The 25,206-nt window shown below is 46.9% G+C and overlaps 1 protein-coding gene across 6 annotated transcripts in view; it reads left to right on the top strand.

The window, feature by feature from the left end:
* METTL4 (methyltransferase 4, N6-adenosine) overlaps window positions 1-25,206 on the top strand; it is a 232,261-nt gene that overhangs the window by 39,090 nt on the left and 167,965 nt on the right. The gene's annotated exons all lie outside the window — the stretch shown is intronic.

The raw sequence follows: 25,206 nt of genomic DNA, 5'->3' as shown, positions 1-25,206 counted from the left end.
AAATTGTTAGCCATTAGACAAGTTACCTTGTGCCACTAGAGAGGACATGAGGTTTTTTTCTGCAGCATTCAAAGTCATAGAGGCGCTATTTCACTTACAGAGACTGTCACCAGGTCAAAAGTGGCCACCTTCTGCCCTTATTTTATCACAACCAATCTTCTGAAATTGTGTAGTCTTTACCCGGGCTTTTTTCTCACAGGGAAATGACAAGCAGTATTAAGAGATGTTCTTATGTTACTAAATAGCATTAGTTAGCGAACATGAAGATGTAGGGAAAATGTAAACTTGCTATCTGCTGTCATTTTCCTGCCATGAGAGCTTTTATCTTGCATATTGTACAGCTTGCTTCCAAGAACCTTAACTTTTCTCCTGGAATGTAACTACTAAACATACTTTACCTGGCTCTGGTGGTTAACTCCTAACATCCTAGTTAGCTCTATACAGTCCATTGGTTTCTATATAGAATTTAGCTTCTCACCTCCATCCACCTCCTGATCAACTTCTGACAGGTCCCTTAGCAGTCCTGTAGTATCGCATTCCTCCTGCCACCAGCATCAGAAGTTTCCAGAGCAGTTCCCCCTAATCACAGCTCTCTTTCCTGAGCCTGTGCTTATATAATATCCCTGTTTTTACTCTTCGCCACGACAGCACCCACTTGGAGAGAGGGATCCGCCCATAGGAACAGGAAACCTACAGAGATAAGAGGGCGGTCCGCCTCTCCCCCTCAGTTGGTTTCCTGTTCCGAAGGGGAACCGCAGGATACGCTACAGTCTTACCTGGGCCAAGGAACCGCCTGTGCAGTGTCTGCGAGAACGGCAGGGGTTCCGGTCCAGAGGCAGCGACGGGGGAGTGCTGGAATCCGGCTCCCTCCTCGGCTAGTATGGATGACGGGCAGAAACCCTGGTACCGGGTGGCGCCGACCGGGGTTCTTCTGTGGACAACATGACACCGGGCGGGAGGATCCATTCCGGTTCATGTGGGGGCGCAGGAACCGGAGAAAACTGCAGCCTCCGGCGTTCCTAAAGGGCTTCAGCGTCCAGGAGGACGCACAGGCAGCGCGGCAGGAAGTGGTAAGGAGGAACTTCCGGGTTACCGGAGGTTCCTCGGCTCAGAGCGCACGCGCGGCTGGGCGGCGCTGCAAGCAGAGAGGCGCTCCCCGCCCCCTTCAGAGGGAAAAAAAAAAAAAGGAGCGATTTGATCTGCAGAGCGCGGGCGGCTAGTCTCGGCGCTGTAGCGAGGAGCCGCAAATAGGCGCACCTGGAGGGGGAGGTACCAGGTATGAAGGGGCTTATAAAAGGCCTGGGGCACAGAAATATGGCATGCAATCATGTCTTCACCAAGGCAGGACACGCATCCCCAGGCAGGCGACGCAGCAGCAGCCAAGGACCACGCAAGACGAGGGTCCTCGGATCGTAGCCACAGAAGCCATGCCAACAAGCCTCCTTCTCAGCCTCCTGAACCGGTACCTACAGCTTCTCTGGGTGAGTGGACGACGCTCTGCCTATCAAGCTGATAAAATGTCTCTCCCTCTCCCTCTCCCTCTCCCCTCCGTCATGATGTCTCTATCTCAGACTAAGAGGAAGGAAAAATCAAAAAATAAAGAATGTGCCCTGTGTACACGTCCGCTACCGGACTCTTACACAAAAAGACTGTGCAAAGGATGCCTAAACGAAACGGCAAAGCAGGCGTCAACATCAGCCGCAGACATAAGGGCTATAATTAGAGAAGAACTACAGGCCCTAAATCAGTTTAGCAGGCCTACTAATATCGAAACAACTAGGCCAGCAGACGCCGTAGACACCGATGAGGGCGAAATAGCCTCGGATAGTTCTAATGCATCTACATCGGCATCCTCCTCAGAGATGGAGGGCCGTTGCTGTTTTCCATTAGATCATATGGATAATTTAGTTAAATCCGTGAGGAATACTATGGGTTGCACAGATACAAAAGAGCCGCAAACGGCTCAGGAAATTATGTTTGCAGGTCTAACAGACAGAAAGAGGAAAGTTTTTCCGGTTATTCCAGCAATAAAAGCTCTGGTTAAGAAGGAGTGGGAGAGACAGGACCAGAGAGGGTATCTTCCCTCAACTTCAAAGAGAAGGTACCCCTTTAACGACGAAGACTTGTCGACATGGGTTAAAGTCCCGAAGGTAGACGCGGCAGTGGCCTCCGCCTCAAAGCAAACAATCTTACCAGTGGAGGACTCGGGCGTGCTAAAAGACCCTCTGGACCGTTAAGCTGACGCCTCATTAAAGAGGGCATGGGAGGCATCTACCGGCACGTTTAAACCGGCAATAGCTAGTACTTGCACAGCTCGCTCTATGCTGGTCTGGATCGACCAACTAGACCAGCAAATAGACCAGAAGATCTCCAGAGACAAGCTACGTGCCGCCATACCTCTAATCCGCGGCGCAGCGGCATATATAGCAGATGCTTCTGCTGATTCCTTACGTTTGGCAGCCAGAACAGCAGGGTTGGCTAATAACGCCAGACGTAGCCTATGGCTAAAAAGCTGGAGAGGTGACACCCAATCCAAAGCAAAGCTTTGTACCATTCCTTGCGAGGGTGAGTTCTTATTTGGGAAAGCCTTAGATGAAATCCTTACGAAGGCAAAAGAAAGGAAAAAAGGATTCCCTAAACCTCCTCTCCCATTTTATAGGAGGGCGTTTAGGAGAAGACCATTTGGCCGAGGAAGACCAGCAGAAAATCAAAACCGCTGGTCCACAAAGGAAGGAAAGGGCAAAGGTGCCATGTTTAGGGGATCCTCCTTCCGCAGGGACAGGAACTGAGGAGCCAGTCCCTCCAGTAGGGGGGAGGCTAAAATTTTTTTTTCGAGAATGGGAGAAAATTACGCTTAGCCCTTGGGTCCTGGGCATTATTAAAGAAGGGTTAAAGATAGAATTTCATCAAGTACCCCATAATTCGTTAATCATATAACGTCCTTCAGCTCGCCAATTCAACAGCAGGCCCTGGAGGCTGAGATTTGGAGCCTTCTAGACAAAAAAGTTTTGGTCCATGTGCCTAAAAGGCAGGAAGGGAGGGGATTTTACTCCCCTCTCTTTCTGATACCTAAACCAGACGGGTCATTCCGGATGATAATCAACTTGAAGAAATTAAATTCATTTATAATAAATCATAAATTTTAAGATGGAATCCATAAGATCCACGATTAAGCTCCTCTTCCCTAATTGTATGATGGCAGGCATGGATCTGAAGGATGCTTATTATCATATACCCATCCATTGCAGATATCAGAGATACCTGAGTGGCGGTCCTCCTTGATGGCACCATACAGCATCTCCAGTTCACAGCCATGCCATTCGGCATTTCCATCGCACCATGAGTATTTACAAAGGTGATGCTGGAAGTGATGGCTTTTTTACGCCAGAAGGACACACTAATAGTACCCTATCTGGATGATTTTTTGATAGGGAATTCAATTCGGCAATGTAATGAGCGGGTTGCTGATACAATCTTGTCCCTACAGGCCCTAGGGTGGATAATAAACTTCAAGAAGTCCAGAATCGAGCCGCGGTCTGTTCAGTTCTTCCTAGGTCTCGAGCTAGACTCCATACACCAAAAATGTCTGTCTCAGGTAAAAATTTCAGCAATTAAAAAGAAAGTGAGGATAGCAATAGATCGGCCACACATATCTTTAAGGGAAGCAATGTCCCTCCTGGGATCCCTTACTGCCTGCATCCCCGCAGTTCGCTGGGCCCAGTTCCACACGAGGGAACTACAACACCAAATTCTCTTAGAGGAATCCCGGGATCGGGGTAATCTGATTAAGAAAATCACGCTATCCCAGGAGGTCCTAACCTCCCTTACATGGAGGCTAAGGGATGATAACTTAGCGGGAGGAGTACCTTGGGTTATAACACCCTCCCGTATAATTATCACGGACGCTAGCCCCACAGGATGGGGAGCCCATATGGGAAATAGTTTTGCCCAAGGCCTATGGGATATAGGCGAAGATCAGGATTCGTCAAATTTAAAGGAACTAAAAGCAGTCTATCATGCATTGTGTCATTTTCTTCCGCAGTTACAAGGGGAAAACGTGAGAATCCTTTCGGACAACACCACAGTAGTCGCATATCTGAACAGACAAAGCGGAACTCGATCAGTCACCTTAATGTCTTCCGCAAGAAGGATTTTATCCCTAGCAGAAAAACAATTTTTGTCTCTCTCAGCCCTCCACATAAGGGGAAGAGACAATTGGGAGGCGGATTTTCTAAGTCGCCATACACTGCGACAAGGAGAGTGGTGTCTAAGCCGGGAGATATTCACACGCATCGTGGCACTATGGGGTCGTCCCCAAATAGATCTCTTCGCCACCAGAGAGAACAGACAGGTGCGAAGATTCGCCTCTCTAAATATGACAGACAATCCGGAAATTCTGGATGCCCTCCAGGCCCCGTGGCAATTCAAACTGGCATATGCATTTCCCCCAATCATACTTCTACCGCAGGTGATCAGGAAAATCAGAGCAGAGGAAGCACGAATAATCTTAGTAGCACCATTCTGGCCCAGGAGGCCTTGGTTTTCTTGCCTGCAAGCAATGTCAGTGACAGACCCGTGGGTGCTTCCTTCAACCCCCAGGCTCCTCTCACAGGGGCCATTCTTCCATCCTCAAGTGGACAATCTCCACTTGACGGCTTGGAACTTGAAAGGGAAATGTTGAGATCAAGAGGTTTCTCAGAGGGATTAGTCAATACACTCCTACAAAGTCGAAAAGTGACAACGACAAAAATTTACACCAGAGTATGGGGAAAATTCCTAGAGTCCCACGCAGAGCCGGATTTCGGAGAAATTCCGATTACAGCGATCCTAGAGTTCCTACAGAAAGGGAAGGAATTAGGGTTGGCTATTAACACACTAAAAGTACAGGTGTCGGCTTTAGGGGCCCTCTATAGTTATAACGTGGCAGGCAATAGATGGGTAAGCAGATTCATCTCGGCCTGTGAGCGGAGTGAGCCGGTGCACATACCTAGAGTTCCTCCTTGGGACTTAAACCTGGTTCTGGAGGCTCTAACACGTCCTCCCTTTGAACCTTTAGATTCAATATCCCTTAAACACCTATCCTTCAAAACAGTACTGCTAGTTGCACTAACCTCAGCCGGAAGAGTTAGCGACATACAAGCCCTTTCAATAGAACCCCCTTTTCTGTTGACATCTCAGGATCAGTTAATATTAAAACCAGACCCCTCATACTTACCAAAGGTAGCAGGGAAGTTTCATAGATCACAAGAGATCCACCTCCCTTCATTTTTTAGTAACCCTTCTACTCCAGAGGAAGAAAAGTTCCATACACTAGACGTTAGAAGAGCTGTATTACAATACATCGAGAGGTCTAGCAGCTGGAGGAAGAGTAGGGCTCTGTTTATTTCCTTCCAGGGCCAAAAGAAGGGATATGAAGTCACAAGGGGTACTTTGTCTCGGTGGATCAGAGACGCAATTGGGCTGGCATACTCCGAGAGCAATGAAAATCCTCCGGAGGGTATCAGAGCACATTCCGCCAGAGCTATGGCTTCCTCCTGGGCAGAGAGGGGAGACGTCGCAATCGAGTCTATATGTAAGGCGGCAACCTGGTCTACACCCTCTACCTTTTATAATCACTATAGGCTTGATTTATCATGCTCATCCGACCTAGCCTTTGGTAGAGCGGTCCTCAGCACGGTGGTCCCTCCCAGGTGAAAGTCTCTCCAAGTGGGTGCTGTCGTGGCGAAGAGTAAAAAGCCGGATTACTTACCGGTAATGCTGTTTTAATGAGTCCACGACAGCACCCGTTCACTAACCCTCCCTAGTGTATATACACCTTCTTAGTTGTAAAGTTAATAAATTTAGAATACTGGATAATATAATGGCCTAATAATTGGCGGTCCTCCTGGTACTCTGAAATCCAACTGAGGGGGAGAGGCGGACCGCCCTCTTTTATCTCTGTAGGTTTCCTGTTCCTATGGGCGGATCCTTCTCTCCAAGTGGGTGCTGTCGTGGACTCATTAAAAGAGCATTACCGGTAAGTAATCCGGCTTATCTCTGTGTAAATATTGTGATCACAGAACAAGCACTGACAGATGTTAATGTGTTGCAGTAGGACAGAAATCATGGCCAGATTTATTGCTCGGAAGTACCTGCCGCCCTCAAGCAACCAGGAAGTAATGAGACTGCATAGCTTTGAGCTTCTCAAGAGACTGGTTGACATATCCTTTTAAAGGGTTAGTCTCATAAGAATGGTTTGGCATATTGCTAGAACATGCAATAACTTTTGGGTTTCGTAGGTTGGAAAAAACCCTAGGTCCATCAAGTTCAACTTTCCTCCATCAATTGTACTTATTGTCACTAATTTAACTAGAACGCACAATATTAAGTGTACTGAGGAAATCATCCAGCCCTTTTTTAAAAGCTGTTAGTGTCTGCCATTTCTACCTCTTGTGGTAGGGCATTCCACATTCTGACTGCTCTAACTGTGTTTGGCCATTCAGTCATCTTATCCAGATCGTTTTGGAATATTTTAATGTAAAGGTCAGATTGTAATATCCTGCATAGTTTGGTCTCGTCAGCAAAGACTTACACTTCACGCTCAATCCCATCCACAAGGTCATTAGTAAAGAGGTTAACAAGAATCGGTCCTAACACAATCCCTTCGGTCCCCACTGCTGACTATATCTCATTTAGATAACGTACCATTTATGACGACTTTGTTTCCTGTCATTTAGCCAGCTCCTTACCCATCTGTGTATAGTTTCCCTCAGTTCTTACCCCCGTAGCTTCAGCATAAGGCTGTTATGTGGACAGTGTCAAATGCCTTTGCATAGTCCTGATAAATCACATCAGCTGCATTACCAACATCCAGATTTGCACTTGCAGTATATACTCGAGTATAAGTCAACCCGAGTATAAACCGAGGCACCTAATTTTGAAACGGAAAACTGGATAAGCTTATTGACTTGAGTATAAGCTGGGTATACATTGTCCCCTATTTCCTGTCCTGGTATGCGTGGCTCCCCCCCATCCCCCATAGCTGTCCTGGTATGCGTGCCCCCCCCCCCCCAGTAGCTGTCCTAGTATGCGTGGCCCCCTCCCTCCCCTCCTTGTATGCATGCTTCCTATTACAAAAAAAGCCAAACTCCTACTCATCCTCCTCCAGCGTGCCTTCACAGCATCTCGTTGTTCCCGGGGCCCTCGCAGCATCTCATTGATTTTTGGCTTCCAGCAGCTCTTCCTGTACCAAGTGATCACGTGGCACCACTCATTAAGGTAATCAATATTCCCTCCACACCTATGGGAGTGGAGACTCGTGCATATTCATTACCTTAATGAGCGGAGTCATGTGATCGCTCAGCACAGGAAGTGCTGCTGTAAGTCGCCACCAACGAGATGCTGCGAAGGCCCTGGGACCAATGAGATGTTGCGAGGGCACGCTGGAGGGTGAGTAGGATGTCTTCTGGAAGCCGGTGGCTGCAGCTGTCACTGTGCGTGCTGTAAGAGAAATGAATATTCATTTCTTTTTAGCAGCGGCATAGGCTTTAGCTGCAGCCACCGGTTCCTGCCTTTGTGACCTGCTGATCCGCTGCTCCCCCTCCCCCGCTGGCTCTCTGGGACAACTGACTCGTGTATAAGCCGAGGGGGGCATTTTCAGCACAAAAAAAATTGTTAAATTCTACTTATACACGAGTGTATACGGTATCTCCTTATAGAAACTCAACATGTTGGTTAGACACGACCTATCTTTCATGAATCTGTGCTGGTTGTCATTTATATTTTTCTCTGGAGTTTCTGCAGATCATCACTTATAATGTCCTCAAAAAGTTTGCACACTGTCAGGCTTGCTGGACAGTAGTTGCCTGAATCAACCTTCTTACCTTGTTTAAATATCCTTGCCACATCAGACATCCTCCAATCCTGTGGCACCACCCCTGTTACAAGAGTCTAAGCATATGAGATACAGCGGTCTGTCAATTACTGAGCTCAATTCCCTGAGTATCCATGGATGAATTCCTTCTGGGCTGGGAGGATTTATCAATGTTTAATTTGCTCAGAGTAGTGGAGGTCCAATCCAAACTTAAATGCAGAGACAGATGTCCTTTTGGCACTAGGCCTGGAGCAATGCTATGCACTGATAACTAGTGCTCCATTTTGGTGGATGGGAGTCTTTGCCGTCAGAAAATCACCGAATATAGAGTAATGACATTGTAGCCATGTAATACTTGAATGGAGTTCATCATGGCCAACGCTTATGAGTGAAGCACCGTTCTGTGTCATGCAGATATGTCGGGTCAAATTCATGAGACAACCCCTTCAGTTCATTTTCTTAACCCTATGCGAAATACATCTTTTAGTCAACTGCAAGGAAATGTTGCTATTCGCCTTCTGACCTTAATGTGTGACAATATTAATAACTTAGAAGTGCCCAGGGGGTGAGTATAGGGCTTTACAGAGGCCATTGTAGCTTCCATATATTTTCGGTGATGGAACAGCCACTTCATGGTTCTCATGGCTCCTTTATTATTAGAATATGAACATCTTGGACTTTTCTTTCCTGCCTTTTTAGATTTTTCAATTCTAAGGACTGAAAATTGAATTTTCAATTATTCGCCTTTGATTTTAGAGAAAAGATGGTAGAACTCATGGGATTACCCTGGTTATAGACTTTCCATGAAAGGGCTAAGCCGCTGTTCTCGTAGAAAACTCCTTCTCGGGGGACTCAGATTTTATCTGCTGGCAGATTTGTTTTCCAATAATGGCTCCTCTTTCTACTGATGTCTAGTAAACCATCAAAGCTTTCTCCTCTTAAAACCGCGGTCATGGAGGAGCAGAAGGTTCCGGCCCGCACTGTATCAGAATCCAACATGATTCCATCAGCTGAGATGTGAGTGCCTTATATCAGATGCACATTTCTCTTCCCGTCACTCCATTTTCCCTGTTGCCTCTGTGGGAAGATGTGATAAATACTTGTTACTAATAATTCTTTAGTATCCGATGTGTGTGTGAAAGGAAGATCTTAGGGACTGTATAAATCATGCCCCCATGAAGTGCTCGGCTTGTGAGGCTGCAGCCTTGACTTTGCCGGAAATTTACGACATCGAGAGGGTTTCATAATCAAACAAGGTCCGCGTGAATTATAAATGTCGCTGAATTTTTCATTGACTGAATTAAGAAATGTGTGTTTTTTGTTTTTTTTTTTTAAGAAGGGATCTCTTCACAACATACATAATTCACAGTTAATAATGGATGTTGACTTTACTAGGGGAGCACATTAACCGGTCACAAGAGCGGGAGCACACAACACATAAATGACTCGCAAATCTTGCCAAGTATTTTGGGGAAATTATTTCTAAAAATCCTTAGATAAGATGAATATTCAGCTGCAATTCTTGCTGATGACGTTGCCATTTTTTATATTTATCAATTGTACTGCTACCCTCTCTGGGAGCAGCATGATGTAGGGGCAGTAACCCTGAGTCCATATCCATATGTCTCTGAACTAATCTCCCGATACCTTCCCTCACGTAATCTCCGGTCTTCCCAAGACCTCCTTCTCTCCTCCACACTTATTCGCTCCTCACCCAACCGTCTCCAAGACTTCTCCCGAATATCCCCCATCCACTGGAATTCTTTGTCCCAACACATCCGACTATCAACCACATTCAGATCCTTCAGACGGAACCTGAAAACCCATCTCTTCAGGAAATCCTACAGCCTGCAATGATCCCACTGCCTCCTCACCACTACTGGAGCCACCGCCTCACCATCACCGTGTTGAGGTAGGGCTAAATTAACCCTTCACGGTTGATCCAGTGATTTCCAAATTAGTTCACAGAATGTTGCTAGCATCTGAGAATAACCACACGGAGATGTGTCTCTGTATGGGAGGATCAAAGCAGACCACTAACCCCGTTTATTGAATCTCGCATTACATAGCATTCTACTTAATTATGCAAAGTATACAGCTACCAATAGAATCGTAATACATTTAAGCCAATAGTATTGCAAGAAAATCGGAATATGTCCCCAGCTGCGTGACGTAGAATATAGAACAATAGCACATTTCTTTTAGGGTCTCATCTCATATCTCATATCTTGTACAAGCTGGAACAGTCTGGTTTCATAACAGCCGTGAACTTTCATCTAGTTAAGTTACAAAATTTAACTCGTAAACAACAAAATGGCGTCACAAGCACAAAAATGGATCCCGAAGAACAAGATGTCCCGTACATCTGAATACTGTAATTCACAATTCCCCCCTAGATAAATTTTGATAACACATATGCAGCATCAGAGGTGCTATCCCAAGCTAACAGCTTGAGGGGTACTGGTCTTCACATGACCGATGCCATGTTACCAGTCATGGCTGTCGCGGCGCACCCGTCCCCCCTGTATACTGCAGTTCACGAATAACAATTTTTGATGACGGTGGTGGAGATCTTTTGTAGGTAGCCATGTGCTTGGCTTCAACATCTTAATCAAGTAACCTTTTGAGATCAGTGCAGAGAAGAGCAGGGGCAACGACGCCTTTGGTATCATCATTAGCTGTCTTAGTGCAGAATTTCCTAATACATACAGAAATACACCAAAGAACAAGTTTTATGCAACAAGCTTTGTAAGATCCCAGCTATCCAGCCCCCAATTCCCTTGAACCAATTGGCTGGATTGAGAAAGGAGAAGGTGTCTGACCACCAACTGTCCTTATTACGATCATTGTCTTTATCGTATTGATCTCTGAGTCTTTGAATATCTTCTAACTTTAACTTTAACTTCATAGTACTGTTAGGATCTACATAAAGACAGCAAGCGGGTCCAATGACCTGACACATAACACCTTGTGCTGCTGTTAAGTAGTCCAGCACTATAGTATGTTGATTAGTGACTATAATTAGTTGATTTTGGACAGCAACAGTAGTATTAAGTATATCCAATATATCCCAAATTTGATCATCTAGATAGTCTGTGGCCCTAACCAATTTATCCCACATTTGTGTAATCATAGGGTAAATGAAAATGGAACTGACTATTTTATTGGCCACACTCATCTGTACTATATGTGGTCTCCCTGAAGGGCGGGGTGAATTGTCCGCAGCTCTTTTGTATAATGTATGTTTGGGTATAGCCTGTGTATCCAACTGTTTGTTCGGAATAACAAAGGTGGCCGGGGTTAAGCGACCCAGAGTACAAGTACCTCTTACCCCTACTGGCAACCATTTATAAGCATTGTCTCCACATACCCAGAACATGTCATCAGGTAAATCCCATAGGGCTGAATGTTGCAGTACCAATCTATGAACTAAGTCTATGAATGCAGATGCATTCTGAAGCATGCACCAAGCTGGAGATTGTCCTAAAGGACTACAATAACCTACATGGGGATTTCCACAAGTGGGGGTTCCTGGCACATATTCAGAGGACTCATTACAAGATAAATTGCCAGGAATACTGGCACAGGTTTCGTTAGAACCCTGGGGAAACAAATTAGAATATTCCCATGACGTGTTATGTAACCTTCTTTCTAGCAACATTGGTTTGAAGGCATCAGTAGAGTGTGAAGTTACATTGAAACTGACTTGTAGACCATATGTTGGAACTTGCCCCAGATTAATTAAACTAGTCTTATTCTTAAGGACCCATGCCCCTCCTTTGTAGGCCAAATATTGAAGTTGTGTATTACTTCCTGAAAGGTTACCTTGCCACCAGGGGTATCCCACCCATCTCACAATGGGTATACCAACAGGTAAATTCCATTACTTAGCATTATCTGTGGCATTATTAGTGAGTGTGTCAGAGCAGTCAGTCCAAGCAAATAACTCCTCTGGTGGAACAGGGATAGCCAAAAAGGGGATGCTTGTGGCTGACACTGGTGAATACGTGCAAATCCAACAGTCTGCCAGAGACTGGGAATTGTCCAACAAATCTCTCAGTAATTTTTCATGATGTTGTATAAACTTATTATTCAAGGACGTTGGGGAATTTAGGCTGTCCCATGCGGTTACCAATAGTAATAGGGAAAATGCGAAAGACCAAAACATTATGCCCCCTTATTTGCTATTGGCTCGTTTAACCAGCTTGCAGTGCGATGCGTGAATCCAAGTCGGTCTTCCTTCTAGTTTCACTGACGTAGAGGTGATGAGGAGGACTTGATAGGGACCGTCATACAAGGGTTCTAGTCCGTGCTTTCTGACAGGCTTTTTCACGACTACCAAATCACCAGGCTTCAGGTTATGACAGGGGTCGGTTTCTGCTAAATCTGGAAGAGAAGAAGAAACTAGAGCATGGGTGTTAGCAAGATTTTTACTAAGCTGAATAACATATTGAACAGCACGGTCAGTTTCTTCTGATAACTGCTTGGGCTGGAAGTTTGCAACTGGGGGCCTAGTACCAAACAATATCTCATATGGGGACAGGCCATGTTTTGCAATAGGTGTAGTACGAATTTGGTATAGTACAATGGGTAGGAGCTCTGGCCATGGAGCCGTAGTCTCCTGCATCATTTTGGTCAATTGTCCCTTCAATGTGCCGTTCAGCCTCTCAACTTTCCCACTGGACTGTGGGTGGTACGGAGTATGGAGGGCTACAGTGGATCCAAGCATTGTCAGAACTTCCTGATACACATGAGAAGAAAAGGCCGGACCTTGATCACTTTCAACAACTTCTGGAACCCCATATCTGCATATGACTTCCATCACCAGTTTCTTCGCTGTAGTTTTTGCAGTCATGTTGGTAACGGGGAATGCTTCCGGCCAACTGGAGAACATGTCAACAACAACCAAACAGTATTCATACCTTCCAGACTTGGGCAACGTGATATGGTCCACCTGGAGCCTTTGGAAAGGATAGTCGGGCTTGGCAAGATGCTTCGGGGGTACACGTTGAAGTTGACCGGAATTGCAAGTCTGACAGATATTACAGGCACGGTTGAGCGCTGTCAAAACTGTGGAAATTCCCGGGGCCCAGTAGAATTTTTGCACCAGTGCGAGGGCCTGATTCTTTCCTCGATGTGTAGGTCCATGTGCCCATGTGGCAATAGCAGGGTACATCCGCTTAGGGAGACACACGAGTTGGTCCTTTTTCCAGAGACCATTATCCATACGTGCCCCATCAGTTTTCCATTGCTTCACCTCTTCCTTTGGAGACATTCTCTGCATTGTCATTAAGCGGTCTCGCGGGGTCTGACAAAACTTCAGTCTGTTGTAGATCCTCAGGTTCTTGTAGGGTCAGTGCTTCTTGTAACTGTTTACGCTGAGAGTGTGTGGTCACCATAGTTGGTATGGTTGGTTCAACGGGTAAGAGCGGCGGCTTTTGCTTGCATATCCGCAAATGCGTTGCCAACAGTCTGTGGGCTGTTCCTAGGACCGTGCACCCTAACTTTGATAATGGCCACCTGAGTAGGTAATTTGATCGAGTCCATGAGGGTTTTAACAGCTTCAGCATTTTTCACTGGGGTTCCAGCAGTAGTAATAAACCCTCGATTGGCCCATAGAGCCCCAAAATCGTGAGCAATACCAAATGCATACCGTGAGTCCGTGTATATATTAGTCCGTCTGTTCTTGGCCAAAGTACCTGCAGTAGACAGAGCCTGGAGTTCTGCTTCTTGTGCTGACTGTGAGGGCGGGAGTGCAGCTGCGTGCACTACAGTGTCCTCTGTGGTGACAGCATATCCCGTGTGGAATCTACCAAACTCGTCAGCATATCTTGAACCATCCGTGTATAACACCAGATCAGGATTTGGGATTCTCACTGACATTTGGCGGAGTAGCTGTTTCTTCAGTCAAAAGTTGGGAACAATCATGTTGGAGAAAATCCTCATCACTGCCATCTTTCTTGGGGGATCGGCAGTAAAGTAGCGGGGTTGATTGTTGTACAGCGATGCAACTTGACATAATCAGGCAAAAGGAGTGAACACTGCAGCCGTAAGTGTCGTTGCACAGTCAAATGTCTTGGTTGCTGAAGGCTCAGTATTGCTGCAATATCATGCGGGGCAAAAATATGCGTTTCATGTCCAAGAATTATGTCTGCAGTCTTGTCAAGCAACGAGTGAGTGGCGTGAACTGCCCTCATGCAACTTGGTGATGCTTGGCCCACTGGGTCGAGGCGGGGCGAATAATAGCCCACTGGTCGCTGCCTATTGCCATGTGATTGTGTAAGTACTCCTGCTGCGTGTCCTTCATTCTCAGACGCATACAAATGGAACAGTCGAGTATAGTCTGGGATGCCCAAGGCAGGGGCGGAAGCAGTAAGCCGCTTTAACTCAGAGAAGGCATGATAAAGGCTTTCCATGCAAACCGGTGATCTTTCCTTGTAGCTCATTATGCCTTCTTTCAAGGCGATGTAAAGAGGTTGCATTATGCGGGATGCATCCGGTATCCACTGACGACAGTAGGTACATAGTCCAAGAAAACGCTGGAGTTCAGTTTCATCTTTTGGGAAAGGAAGGGAGCTGACAGCTATTTTTCTTTCTTCTGTGAGGTGTCTGACACCCTGAAGGAGACAGTGACCGAAGAAGATCACTTGACCAAGGCAGAACTGAAGTTTCGAGGCCGAAACCCGACAGTTCAGTGCTGCCAGATGCTTGAGGAGGCTGACAGTGGCAGAAATGGCTTCCTGCTCCGTCCGTGCACACAGCAAAAGATCATCCATATACTGAAGCAGCGTGACCTGGGGGTGATCTAACTGCCAGGGTAAGAGTCACTCGCTCATGCTTTTTGCGAACTGATTGGGACTGTTTTGGGCCCCTTGTCGCATAACTGTCCATGTTAACTGTCGTCCCTGAAAAGTGAATGCAAACAAAAACCAGCAATCTGGGTGTAACGGAATGCTAAAGAAGGCATTGGTAAGATCGATGACTGTAAACCAAGCAGCATCCTGGGGTATTTGGGACAAAAGAGTATGTGGATTAAGTACCACTGGAGTTTCCAGAATAGTGGCTGCATTAACTGCCCGTAGATCTTGTACCAGCCGGTACACAGAGGGCTGGCCAGGTGGGGTCTTTTTCTTAACGGGAAACAAGGGCGTTATACACGGAGAAACACAGGGTACCAGAGCACCGTTATCAAGTAACGTTTGTATTTGTTCCTGAAGGCCCCGCTCCTGATCATGTTTCAAAGGATATTGATGGACTTTGGGAAAAGGGGCACCAGGTTTGAGAAACACTTTTACTGGTTCTACGGGCATTTTCCCTATATCATTTGGCCCTTTTGACCAAAGTTCAGATGGTATCTCTGAGAGATATGGGGTGAGGCTTTGATCCTCAGGCAATATTGGGGGTGGATCTGGGCCTATCAGGGCCATCATAACTGTAGGAAGGGCATGCAAAATACAGATTTCCTCACTGTCTTCATCTGCATAGGGGTTATGTAACGTAAGAACCATCCGGCCATCATCTTGGAATTGTATTCTGGAGCGGAACTGTGATAATAAATCTGCCCCCAGTAAATTTACTGGACATGTGGGAGAGATTACGAACTGGGCAGTAACTTCGGGGAAGGGTCCTACAGGGATGGGTTTTGTAAGAGTATGTTTATTGGGTCTGCCATCTACTCCAATTAGAACAAGCTCTTGATCTGAGAATTGAATAGGGATATCCGAAGGTACATCTGATGATTTGATTATAGAATTGGCCGCCCCAGTGTCTACCATGAACCTAACAAGGGTGTCCCCTACAGGGAACGTGACGGATGAGCATGCCCCAGGTTTGGTGGAGGACATTGTGATAGCAGACTCTGGTTGGCCACCCCTTCAGTATGGACGATTATCAGGATTTTGGGGCTGTCTGTAACTGAGGTACCCTCTAGAGTTCCCAGTATTTAGGTTACGATTGGAAAAGGAAACTTAAGGGTAGCATCTGTCAGCGGGAGTGTGACAGTCTCTCTGAAAGTGACCCAGGCGCCCGCAGCGCCAGCATTGTAAGCGAGAATTAGCACGGCGGAGCTGGGAAGGAAGGCTCCTGTTCATAGTATCAAGAGAGTAGGGAGCTGAAGTCTGAGGGGGGCCAGAGTTTGTTGTGCGGGCCATTGATAAGGTACGAGTTGTGTGCTCGCTGCTGCGGTGGGGGTCGGAGGCTGCTGTGGGAGCTGAAGGGCACACTGATAAGGGACAAGCTGTGTGCTGGCAGCTGGGGGGGGGACTGTTATTGGAGGACCTGGAGCTGCTACAGCTGCAGCTGCTGGCTTGTTCTTTGCTTTTCCTCCTGACACAGAACGGGTTAAATTCTTTTGAAAACTTTTTATTACTTTCAATGCGTCATCTGGAGTGGAATTCTCGACGTCAGGTCTAACTGTCATTATTGCCTCTTGCAATTCGGATCTGAGACCGGACATCAAAGCCGCCACAAAAAGGTGTGTATGGGCTTTATTATACAATGAAAATCCCAGATCTCTAAATACTACCATAAGACGCCCATAGAACTTCTCGGCAGTCTCCCCCTTGTCCTGTGTGACATCTGTGAGAGAGGTAGCTTGATCCGCTAATCTATCCTGTGCCCAGACCTTTAAAGCATTGCAGAAATCAACACCACTCTCATGGGTTCCCCCATCCAGATCCACATTATACATTATGCCACCCTCCATAATTGGAAAATACCCCTCCCCAGCTTTTACTCGAAGTATGTGTAATAGATCTCTTCGGGGAGTGGAATAAATGTCTCGATTTGATGCCATTTGCCTGTAGAAAGCCATGGGGGAAGTCTCTGGATCGGGTAATTGATTGCAAACAGTGTCTATTTGTGATGGGGTGAAGGGAGTGTACTTTGGCCTGTCAGGAGTGCTTTCCTCATTATCTTCAAATTCGGATATTACTGACAACCAGGCCCGGATTGGCAATTTAACCAACCGGGCATTTTCCCGCTGGGCCGCTGTCATGTGGGCCGCGGGCGGCAGCGCCCGATCATCTGGCCGCTTGCCAGCGGCTGCGGCCACTGTGGCTCCTGCCGCCGGCCCTCTGTGGGCACGGCGGTGATAGTTTCCAAGTTCCTCCCGCACTGCAGGGAGATAAGCCACCACGCCTCCCCCACGCACCCCATCCTCGCCGTAGCATGAGACCCCCCCGCCCCCGCAGCCACTGTGTCGCTTGCCTTCTCTGTTCGCAGGACCTGTGATGAGGTCACAGGAGGGGAGGAGTCGGGGTCACATGATCAGAAGCCTTTGTCCAGACCCCTGATCATGTGACCCCTGACTCCGCCCCTCCTGTGACCTCATCACAGGTCCTGTGCGCACAGCCTTGCCTCTTGGTGTCTGCAAGACTCTGCTGTGCTGTTGGCTGTTGTCATGGTGCTGGATGAGATAAGTATGTGTGGGGTCAGGAGGGGTTTACAGGGTAGATGTAGCAGGGCTGTATGTGTATGGGGTGTACGGAGCGGAGCCGTGTGTGTACGAGGTGTACGGAGCGGAGCCGTGTGTGTACGAGGTGTACGGAGCGGAGCCGTGTGTGTACGAGGTGTACGGAGCGGAGCCGTGTGTGTACGAGGTGTACGGAGCGGAGCCGTGTGTGTACGAGGTGTACGGAGCGGAGCCGTGTGTGTACGAGGTGTACGGAGCGGAGCCGTGTGTGTACGAGGTGTACGGAGCGGAGCCGTGTGTGTACGAGGTGTACGGAGCGGAGCCGTGTGTGTACGAGGTGTACGGAGCGGAGCCGTGTGTGTACGAGGTGTACGGAGCGGAGCCGTGTGGGTACGAGGTGTACGGAGCGGAGCCGTGTGGGTACGAGGTGTACGGAGCGGAGCCGTGTGGGTACGAGGTGTACGGAGCGGAGCCGTGTGGGTACGAGGTGTACGGAGCGGAGCCGTGTGCGTACGAGGTGTACGGAGCGGAGCCGTGTGCGTACGAGGTGTACGGAGCGGAGCCGTGTGCGTACGAGGTGTACGGAGCGGAGCCGTGTGCGTACGAGGTGTACGGAGCGGAGCCGTGTGCGTACGAGGTGTACGGAACGGAGCCGCGTGCACGAGGTGTACGGAGCGGAGCCGCGTGTACGAGGTGTATGGAGCGGAGCCGCGTGTACGAGGTGTATGGAGCGGAGCCGCGTGCACGAGGTGTATGGAGCGGAGCCGCGTGCACTTGAGGTGTACGGAATAGAGCCGCGTGCACAAGTTATACGGAACAGAGCCGCGTGTACGGAGCAGAGCCGTGTGTGTATGAGGTGTACGGAACAGAGCCGTGTGTGTATGAGGTGTACGGAACAGAGACGCGTGCACGAGGTGTATGGAGCGGAGTGGCGTGTACGAGGTGTACGGAACGGAGTGGCGTGTACGAGGTGTACGGAACAGAGCCGCGTGTACGAGGTGTACGGAACAGAGCCGCGTGTACGAGGTGTACGGAACAGAGCCGCGTGTACGAGGTGTGCGGAACGGAGCCGTGTGTGTACGAGGTGTACAGAACGGAGCCGTGTGTGTACGAGGTGTACGGAGCGGAGCCGCGTGTGTACTTGGTGTACGGAGCGGAGCCGCGTGTGTTTGGGGTATACGGAGCGGAGCCATATGTGTACGGGATGTACGGAGCGGAGCCAATTGTGTACGAAGCATACAAAGCGGGCTTTTCCCACGGACACAGGAGTACACGGCGGAGCCCCGAGGAGCATTTTAAAACACACACGTGATGTTCCACCTGAAGTGATGTGCTTGAAGCTGACCGGAAATGAGATAATTTCTTGAGGAGATTGTACCAGAACCAGGAATGCTTCAGATCCATCACCGTGTCCTCCTCCGACAGCGCAGACAGCAGGATCGCCTTGGAATCGGGGATGTCGGCCATGTGAGCGGATCATGATATGTCCTGCATCGTGAGGCTCAGGTGGGCACTACAATGGGAGCCGGGCTGCTATAGTATCTTTATAGAATCTTTCTTTATTTCTTTCTCTCTTTTTCTTTCTTTCTTTTTCTTTCTTTCTCTGTTCTTTCTCATTCTCTGTTCTGTCTTTCTCTCATTTTCTTTCTCTCTCTGTTCTTTCTTTCTCTCTAATCTTTCTTTTTTCTTTCTCTCTCTCTCTGTTCTTTCTTTCCCCTCTTTCTTTTTCTTCTTTCTTTCTTTCTTTCTTTCTTTCGTTCTTTCTTTCTTTCTTTCTGTTCTTTCTTTCTTTTCTTTACTTCTTTCTCTCTCTATTCTTTCTCTGTATCTCTCTTTTCTTTCTTTCCCCTCTTTCTTTCTCTCTCTCTGTTCTTTCACTGTCTCTCTCTGTTCTTTCTTTTTTCCCTTCTTTCTTTCTTTCTTTCTCTTCTTTTTTTCTCTTTCTGTTTTCTCTCTTCCTTAGTGCCAGTCAGTGTGCCCATAATGCCAGCCACTGTGCCCATAATGCCAGCCACTGTGCCCTCAGTACAAGTCAGTGTGATCAGCAGTGCTAAATGGGTGCGATTAGGCGTGGACATGGGTGTGACTAGTTGCAGAATGGGTGTGGCCAGGCGTGGCCTAAAATTTGCAGCTACGCGCGCCGCAGTCTTTGTCCCTCTTACCCTTCCTCAAAAGTTGGAAGGTATGATGGGGGCAGCTATGACCAGGGGGTCTGGTTGCCCAATGGATAGCAGTTCTGCCAGGAATTCTGTCACCATGCGTACAAAAGGGGACAGAGCTTTGGGAGGAGTACTGTACCTGAAAGCAATAAATAGGACTGAGCTGAAATACTGGACACAGCTGTGACTACATGGTATATAGTCGTGTTAATCTCCTCTCACTGCTTGTAACCTACATCTGTACAAAAATATTATATAGTCACCATGTGACTAGTGGGCCTGTGTAACTTCAAATGCCAGGGCTGAATTTTAGTCCCAGTCCGGCCCTGCTGACAACTCGGGGGGAGGAGGTGGCGGTAGTACGGGCACAAGAGGCATCTGCTGTGGGAGCGAGGCAGGAGGCTCTGTTACAGTTAGAGATTGCATTGCCTGATGGGCCGTTAGGCGGCTGTCGAGAACAAATCGGACCTCTTCCTATTTTATGGGGTTTTCCTGTATACACAGCTCTATTGCTGATACTATGACCATGGCGGCATCCTTCCTGGGATATTGAAAAATACTGGCAGAGATTAATGGTATAGCCACTGTACGTTGAGGCATCGTACCGGGGGGGACAGAAGAGGCATACAGGATTGCATTCTGGACAGCCTCAGTAAGCAATTGTTGGGACCTAGGAATATTGATAGGGTCATATCGTGGTCCCACTGCATGTATTACATATTGACACGGCAGCTGTCCTGCTCTGGTTGCCGCAACCTTGTCCTGTTTCTACCTGGCCATACTTTTGTATATATGAGTCAGATTCTTCCTGTATCATGGGTCCACCTTTCTGTGAAATTTTTGCAGCCAGTCCTCCAGCATGGCGGAGTTGATTATTCGCGGCATTTACTATGGCCCCAACATGCTGCTTCGTGAGATCCCCTGTCCCTATCCTAAAGAGCACATCATAACCGTGGGGTCCAGGAATAATATTGGAATACATTTCCTGGAAATCTTCTATCTCTTCTGTATCCTGTCTCTGACCTGGTAACTAAAGTAGGAGGGGGTGGATATTCATAACCACTAGCAATATTAGGCATAACAGGGACTGAGGCTGCCGGCGGATGATAATAGGTACCGTCGGCATTCAACAAAGGAAAAATGGGGGCTGTTATTCCCGGTCTCCTTGTACCACAATTATAACAGACCTCTCTCCACTGAGGATTAGTAACTCCGCATACAGCACAGATCCACCCAGCATGATCATAGGGTGGGGGCATACTGAGTTTCGGTAGTCCAGGACATATCGGTGCCTTAGGGTTAAGGGGCACAGAGCTTACAGTCGGGAGTAGAAGCATGATTTCCTGGGGAGGGACCTTATCATCTAGCAGGGAAACTTCTTGTTTCAAATCATTCTTAATTATTTGACTGCCTAACACATTAGTCTCGATCTCAGTGTCTTCGTTAATCACATTCTCAATTCCTTCTTGTACCACAAAACTGCCAGTCTTTTTCACAGTGGTAGACAATTTTCTTTTTTCAACATAGCAATAAAAACAATCAGAATTCACTTGCTCTTCAATTTCCATATAACCTTCATTATACAATTCATGTGCCAGGCCACGGAATTCTTCAGCGTCTTTAAGTATTCCACCATCAGTCAACCTCCCTTTATTCTTTTTAACTCCTTCATCCCATAGCGTAGGCTGCAACCTCCCACCCTTAGGAAATCCCAGAATCGAAAATATTTTTCCTGCATTCCTGACAGATTTCTTTCCTCGTCTTTGAATCATAAGACTAACAGTATCTGATCCTTCACACAACTCCAAACTTTTCTTTTTCTTCCACAGAAAGATAATTCTCTCCTTTAGAGCTAAATATCCTGACTTCAGTTGTGCACAATACTGGAGCGGCCATACAGTTTGTTCCACAGGGTCAATAATCCCCCTCTGGGATTGGCCAAAATTCGCGGTACTCAGTGAAAGGAGGAGGGCGTCTCAGACTATCCCTCCGGACACCTCTGGTATATGTGTGTGTGTGTGTGTGTGTGTGTATATATAATATATACACACACACCTGAGTTACGTATCCTACCCAGTCTTCGATCACTCACCACGCCTGATTACTAACAGTGAATTCAGGATATTTTGACTATAAAGAGAGTCACAATCACTGGTCAATCCGGGGTGTCCGTCCCTTATGAGGTACGGTTCGAGCACTGGGCCCCCAACGGGACTACACCTCTATATGATTCCACCCATGAATCGCCCCACCACGGGGGCAAACCTCAGATCCTCTTTGCAGCAACAAGCACCGGAAAACCACACCAAACGGTCAGTCTGAACAGTATAACTGCCAACTTACCGTGGTTGTCGTGGGGGGGGGTGATGAGTCCCAATTTTCCAGCACCTGAGTCCGCTCCGAGGGTCCTTTGTCTCGTTGTCCTCCGGGGGCAGAGGCGTCCCTGTTCTGGGGGCCGCACGTTGGGCGCCAAAACTGTTGAGGTAGGGCTAAATTAACCCTTCACGGTTGATCCAGTGATTTCCAAATTAGTTCACAGAATGTTGCTAGCAACTGAGAATAACCACACGGAGATGTGTCTCTGTATGGGAGGATCAAAGCAGACCACTAACCCCGTTTATTGAATCTCGCATTACATAGCATTCTACTTAATTATGCAAAGTATACAGCTACCAATAGAATCGTAATACATTTAAGCCAATAGTATTGCAAGAAAATCGGAATATGTCCCCAGCTGCGTGACGTAGAATATAGAACAATAGCACATTCTTTTAGGGTCTCATCTCATATCTCATATCTTGTACAAGCTGGAACAGTCTGGTTTCATAACAGCCGTGAACTTTCATCTAGTTAAGTTACAAAATTTAACTCGTAAACAACAAAATAGCGTCGCAAGCACAAAAATGGATCCTGAAGAACAAGATGTCCCGTACATCTGAATACTGTACTTCACAACCGGAGCCTCTGCAACCCCCCCAACCTACTGTCTCCTTCCCCACCATCCTGTAGAATGTAAGCCAGAAAGGGCAGGGTCCTCTCCCCTCTGTATCAGTCTGTCATTTTTAGTTTGTTCATTGTAAGTGATACCTGTAATTTGTATGTAACCCCTTCTCATGTACAGCACCATGGAATCAATGGCGCTATATAAAAAATACAGCGATATCTGACTACTGCTAGTATATCTGTTGCTACTTGCAGATGTAGCAGTTTTCTAAATGCTGAGCTTTGTATAAACCCGCCTGCAGCACTAATTGGCAGCTTTCAGTGTTCACTGTGCATAGGCAGAAAACTGCAAATCAGTGGCGTAGGTAGAGTTATGCAAAGCTCACTGATCAGCAGGAGATATTCCATATCCATTTAATGCAATGATTTTTATCAAATTTACAGCAAGCATCCCAGCAAGTGATACATCGTGGGAATCGGTCTCAGGCCCTACATTATGCTGCTCTCAGATTTAGGCAGTAACCCCTTGTGTGACCTATTACTGTAAAGTGCTTGTTACCCAAGTATGCTGTCCCGAGAGAAGCCAGAGACACTGACAGACATGTTTCATGAAAATAGGGCAGCAACCAAATAAAATGGCAGCAACCTTCAATTTGAGGACACCTGTTATTTTTTTTTTCTACCCCTTTAAGTAAAGTTATGTGGACAGTGAATGTGTTCAAATACTTAGTCACTGATGGTACAAACAGCCGGACTAATGAAAATGTCATCCAAAACACTCTTGAATTTTTTGTCTACTTTAGTTTGTGGCCATACAGTCATGGCCAAAAGTTTTGAGAATGACACAAATATTAATTTTTACAAAGTCTACTGCTTCATTTTTTCTAATGGCAATTTGCATATACTCCAGAATGTTATAAAGAGTGATCAGCTTAACAGCAATTACTTGCAAAGTCAATATTTGCCTAGAAAATGAACTTTATCCCCCAAAACACATTTCAACATCATTGCAGCCCTGCCTTAAAAGGACCAGCTAACATCGTTTCAGTGATTGCTCCATTAACACAGGTGTGGGTGTTGATGAGGACAGGGCTGGAGATCAATCTGTCATGATTAAGTAAGAATGACACCACTGGACACTTTAAAAGGAGGCTGGTGCTTGGCATCACTGTTTCTCTTCTGTTAACCATGGTTATCTCTAAAGAAACACGTGCAGTCATCATTGCACTGCACAAAAATGGCCTAACAGGGAAGCGTATCGCAGCTAGAAAGATTGCACCTCAGTCAACAATCTATCGCATCATCAAGAACTTCAAGGAGAGAGGTTCCCTTGTTGCCAAAAAGGCTCCAAGGCGCCCAAGAAAGACCAGCAAGCGCCAGGACCGTCTCTTAAAAGTGTTTCAGCTGCGGGATCGGGCAACCAGCAGTGCAGAGCTTGCTCAGGAATGGCAGCAGGCAGGTGTGAATGCATCTGCACGCACTGTGAGGCGGAGACTCTTGGAGCAAGGCCTGGTCTCAAGGAGGGCAGCAAAGAAGCCACTTCTCTCCAGGAAAAACATCATGGACAGACTGATATTCTGCAAGAGGTACAGGGAGTGGACTGCTGAGGACTGGGGTAAAGTCATTTTCTCTGATGAATCCCCTTTTCGATTGTTTGGGACATCTGGAAAACGGCTTATTCGGAGAAGACCAGGTGAGCGCTACCACCAGTCTTGTCTCATCCCAACTGTCAAGCATCCTGAAACCATTCATGTGTGGGGTTGCTTCTCAGCCAAGGGAATGGGCTCTCTCTCAGTCTTGCCTAAAAACACAGCCATGAATAAAGAATGGTACCAGAATGTCCTCCAAGAGCAACTTCTCCCAACCGTCCAAGAGCAGTTTGGCGATCAAAAATGCCTTTTTCAACATGATGGAGCACCTTGCCATAAAGCAAATGGCTAAGGGAACAAAGCACAGAGATTTTGGGACCATGACCTGGAAACTCCCCAGATCTTAATCCCATTGAGAACTTGTGATCAATCATCAAGAGACGGGTGAACAAACAAAAACCTTCAAATTCAGACAAAATAAAAGCATTGATTTTGCAAGAATGGACTGCTATCAGTCAGGATTTGATCCAGAAGTTGATTGAGAGCATGCCAGGGAGAATTACTGAGGTCCTGAAGAAGAAAGGTCAACACTGCAAATATTGACTTGCTGCATTAACTCATTATAACTGTCAATATAACCTTTTGCTACTCATAATGTGATTTCAATTATATTTCTGTATGTGATAAAAACATCTGACAAACACACATAAAAACCAGAGGCCAGCTGATCATGTGAAAATATAATTTGTGTCATTCTCAAAACTTTTGGCCATGACTGTACTCCCCTGCCGCCTTAGCGCTGCCTCTCTGCCACTGGCCCAGTGGTTGTGACATGGCTGCAGCAATGATGTCCCGACTAGAGCTTACCAGACGCTTGCAGTCACCACGGTGTTACAACTGCAGCAATGTCAACAAAAACCATGATAGAGGTGACGTGGTGTGACACATGGTCCGTGTTCGCATTGGAAATGCCCAACCTTTTAATAATGGTTTCATGTATATCTATGAAGCAGTTGGCTCAGGTCGGCAGTCCCTTTGGGTGTGTGAAACCGGCCTAAGTTGTATAGCTTTGCTACCTTACACATACGCCGATATTTTTATATTGAACAACCCTCTTAATGCTTGTCGACATCTTGTCATTCTACAAATAACAAAAGACTGACACTCACTTCCAAACAGAAGGCTAGTGTGTACAGGCGCAAACTAAGAGTAACCACCTCTATACCTAACAAAGTTTCACTCTGTAGTGGA

Source organism: Dendrobates tinctorius, unplaced genomic scaffold (genome assembly GCF_039654945.1).
Source record: "Dendrobates tinctorius isolate UK_male_01 unplaced genomic scaffold, ASM3965494v1 ptg000171l, whole genome shotgun sequence".
In the NCBI taxonomy this organism is placed as follows: domain Eukaryota; kingdom Metazoa; phylum Chordata; class Amphibia; order Anura; family Dendrobatidae; genus Dendrobates; species Dendrobates tinctorius.
Note: the sequence above shows the minus strand (reverse complement) of the source record. Positions and strands in the feature narration are given on the sequence as shown.